Source organism: Xiphophorus maculatus, chromosome 9, assembly GCF_002775205.1.
Source record: "Xiphophorus maculatus strain JP 163 A chromosome 9, X_maculatus-5.0-male, whole genome shotgun sequence".
NCBI classification, from domain to species: domain Eukaryota; kingdom Metazoa; phylum Chordata; class Actinopteri; order Cyprinodontiformes; family Poeciliidae; genus Xiphophorus; species Xiphophorus maculatus.
Genome location: NC_036451.1, coordinates 29,752,420 through 29,757,168, shown reverse-complemented (window position 1 = coordinate 29,757,168; position 4,749 = coordinate 29,752,420).

Below are 4,749 nucleotides of genomic sequence, written 5' to 3'. Positions count from 1 at the left end.
CGGCTGACGTCAGGGACAACGTGGAGGATGCTGCGTTCAGGGCAGCTCGGAAGTTTAATATTCGACCGTCAAAAAATACCGGAAAATACAAAAAAACCTCCAAAAACACCAAACAGCTAAAACAATGAATAATTGAACGGATAAATGAATAAACAGAGTTGGACAGAGTAGCTCTGCCCAAGTATATACATCAACTTTAAGATATTTTTACTAAAGTAAAAAGAAATGACTCAAGTTAGAGTAAAAAGTATTTGGTAAAAAGAAAACATCTAAAGTACTGAAAAACAGCACAAAATAAATAAAAAAAATAAAATAAAAATTTCAGACAAACAAAAGTATAAAGTTCTGTTCAAATTCTGGCATTTTGAGGAGTAAAATATACACAATTACTACAAATAAATACAAATTAACCTATTTTGGCACAAGAAACACTTTTCCAAATAAATTATTTTTCAACACAAGCTTAACATTAAAATAATACATATAATAGGTCATGTGTAAATATGTTAGAACATGGTAAGGTACTTTCTGTGGTACAGTGTTTATTGAATCTTATTGACACCCGAATGGGACGGCAGGCTCAGCAAAATAAAATCAGAACAGAACTGGTCCAGAAACAAGAAGCCTAATTTTAACAAACTGCAGTTAGCTGTCTGTGTCTTTAGGGTTAAAGCAGGTTTGTTCTTCATTCACTGAAGTTACTCACAGTATACACAAGTACGAGTAGCAATACTTCATAATAATATTGTCATGCTGTGAAACCAAAAGATGTTTTTTCCATAAAGCAAAATGTATATATTTTTGTACAATTCAATTTAAAATCTGAATAGTTTTGTTCTTTCAGCAAATGGCCCTTTTTGAGTCAGCATATTCCAGTTAATGATTAATTGACTATAATCGATTAATCATGATTAATCGTTTCAGTTCTACATGCAACAAATTTCACCTGAGCTGTCGTTGCTTTTATTACCAGAAACAGCAAATAAAAAATGAACATTAAGACATTTTGTAAGAACAAAACATCCAAAAATGAAAAATAAACTTTTTAACTAATAATAAATAGAGCAATGTTAGTGTAGGAACAATTGATCTGGAAAACACTTAAATCACAACGAGCAGCAGCTTTACAGTTCTCCATTGGTTGCCATGGAGACGCTTGGGCTGCTGTGATCGACTGAAATAAACTTCAAAGTCTGAACGATTTCAGTGCCTGCTTTAATCCTGCCTGTGTGCAGCAGCTGTTTACCTGACAGGCACTGAGCGCGCTCACATCTGGACGGCTGTCATCACCCAGCGGCACCGGCGGCGAAACGCCCGGACCTCACGCCCGACCGTTCACACCTTCTGCTTCACAGGTTCCGGATCTCAGAACATTTTTCAGTTCAGACCTTTGTTTTTTCACAAGACAAAGATGTCTGGTTTCTACCCAGTTAAACACAACCCAATTTGTTCCAAAGTCCAGTGAAACCAGTCCGGTTCATTTCAGTAAAGTCCAATTGTTTGGTCAGATTATAAGTATGTTTTGACACCAAGTAGACTCTGTTTGATTGGGGACCAAAATTTAAACATTAATTAATTACATTTCAGCTGCTGCGGTTTATTTTCACACTGTAAACCTTTCAACAACCTGTTCCCCTCCTCGCCTGTGGGGGCGCTTCAACAAGAACCGCTGAAGGAAACATCATGGAAACCACTGAAGGAAACGCTGAGCACAACTTCCTTCACAAAATGTGAACAAAAATGGAGATTTTAGTGGTTGTAGGATTTCTCTTATCCTTGGCTGAAGGCCATGACCCATTTCGCCCGCTAGCGCTAACCTAGCATGTTTGTTTTGGTTGTATTTACCCAGAATGCCCTGCGTTGTAGTCCACTTCTTGCTTTTGGAACGGTTTCTGGTCCGCTTGGTGTTCATAAATCCATTCAAACCACACCAGAGTTCGCTTCAACCGAACCCAGACCGACGTTTGAAGGCGGATCAGAGTTAGCTTAGCATTCACACCTCAAACAAACTGGACTTTCTAGGCAAACGGACTGGAGTTGGATTAAAGCAGGCCGTGTGTATACAACCTAATACTATATACTCAGATACATGCATTTCTATACAGTATATATAAAATAATAAACAAGCAAAAAAACTTAATTATCAAATTAAAGTCAGAATTCTTAGAAAAAAGACCAAATTCTAAAAAAAATAAAAATCCGCATTCTATATGAAAAGTCAATTCTACATTATTAAATGTTAAATTAGTTTCATCTTACATCTGTTATAATTACAAAGTACACATTTAATTCCATAAATAAATATAAATGTTAATTTATGTGTCTTAAGAAAGTTAGCCAGTGTTGTTGCGCAACATCCCCCCCCCCCCCCCCCCCCTTCTCTCTCTATTCTCTCTCTCTCTCCTTCCTCTCCTGAGAGGGGAGATGTGCTACCAGCTCTCCTTCTAACGGGTTAATTGAGTTTCCTAAATCTGCCGGGATTCATCCAGAACTGAAGTAAACTCTGTTTAAACTGGTTTCCAGAAACGATTCGCCTGGTTTCTGACGGCCAACATCCAGGTGTCCCACCCTTCTTCCCCTGTGAATTAGCCAGACTGAGCAGCCTACAGCCAACTAGTTTCACAGAGCACACCTGTTAACGGTCGCTCGTTCTCTATTTTACAACTTGCATTTGTTATTGAACCAGGTAGGTTTTAGTGACTCAGCGAGTCCCAAGGATGTTGTTTTACATTTGGGCTACCAGCAACCTAAAAACATTTTCCACTTTTTCCTCTCCAGAATCAAACATCAGAGCTATTTTACAACCATCAAAGAACTTTAAGGCGACTCATTAACTGAATGTCCACAACATCTTTTAGATTTTCTTTATGCTAAATATTTTATTAGTAAGGCAGTTTTGCAAGGGTCAGTACAGCTTAATTCAGTAGCAGAAATAATCAAATAAGTAAAATCAGTCATCTAGTCTATCTTTCCCTACTGCTGACACTGAGAACTAAAAAAGAACTAAAAAAGGGAACCTTTGAGACGGAGTTTGGCGTTTCGAACCCCAGACCTGGCCTGATGATGATGAAGGTGTTGCAGCAGCAGGAGGAAGTTGATCGGCGAAGGCAGGAATCTCTGTAGGTCTGATGAGCTTCTTCTCCGCATGGATGGTGAGGTCACACAGGACGGGCAGGAAGGAAGGCACCAGTTCTTCTTCTTCTTTGCCTTTGTTCTTCGTCTTTGCCTTTGTCTTCATCTTCATCTTTGGGGTCTGAACCCAGCCGATGAGAGAAGTGCGATGTGAAGCCACAGGTTGTGGGCCTGACCGGTTGGTCCCCATGAGCAGGACAGTCTTCGGCTCCGTGGCTCCGGCTCTTCTTCAGCTGCAGAGTTCTTTGTCCATCTCGATCTTGGCTCGAAGCTGCCCGGAGGATCCAACGAACGGTTCCTCTTTTGCACCCACCTTTTATAGGGTTTATCCACCTTTTGGTGCGTTTTCATTGGCTGTCTGCTTAGACAGATGATCTCATATCCATCACTGTCTTACAGACATTATGTCCTGATGTCTGTGCTGATGTCTCAGGGTTGATCAACCTCCTGTGTCGTTGCCTGCACAACCTTTTCTCTGAAACATTTACGTTGCTCAACAATCTGTTTCCATATAAGGCGCTGATCATCTCTGCTCTCCTGTTAGTTCCCCTTTTTCCCTTAACCTTTCACCTTTCACCTACTCTCTACCTCCAACATATCAGTGATGTTTAATTGCAGTTACACCTTTTACACCATTTCAAGTTCAATGTCAAAATCACATTTATATCACATTTATTTTCTTTAGCTTCTCTGATTTATCATTCATTTATAATTTTATAACCATAACTTATTAATTATCCTTATTATAATCCTAATGTGAGTTATTACAGATGTTTTCTGAAAAGAAACCAAGAATAATCCATGATTCTAATTATTTAATACTAAAGTTACAGTTACTTGTTTTTCTTGTAACTGTTCCCACAAATGTAAGTGTAAATATTATTACAAGTAAATCAATATTAATATAAGTATTTTACTTTGAATCTTATCCAATTACTCAAAATGTTTAGATTTCATTCTTTAAAACTTTCATGCTTTAAAATAAAAAATAGTCTCATTTATTTTTATAAATCTGCAGGCTGGAAACTTCCTCTGTTTCCAGGAAACCTGCTCTTCCTGTTTCATGACTCTCTCTGACTGACTGACTGATTTATTATGATTAAATAGAGAAAAGTAGAATTAAAGCAAAGTTTGCATGAGACAAAAACAAAACACACAACCAGATTTATTTTATTGACACTTAAGTCTACTGTTGGGCCTTGATGTCACTTGAGTGATTAATTTTAAAGATAACTTTATTTATTATTACTGTTAAACTAAAATCTCCAGCATGTGGAAGTGGGATGAGCTCTAGTTTTCTTGACACCAGTTTAACGTTTAGCATCAATATGTAATTTTTTAATGCGTGTCTGATGGGAAGCAGCTGATGCAGGATGGAGTCCAGGGAACACGTGACCATGTGAGGGTTTCTGGTTTGATTCCCAGAGGATCAAAGCCTCCAGATGTCACGCTAATGTACATTTATGTATTTGGGTTATTTCCTTATTTAGGCTGCTGACAGAGCGCCTCGTGCCTGACGGAGCCGCGGACCAATGGGAGCGCGGCCCAGCGCTCGTGCAGCGCTGTGATTGGTCGGCTCGGATGCAGACTGCAGCAGCATCCTCTCTTCCCTCAGAT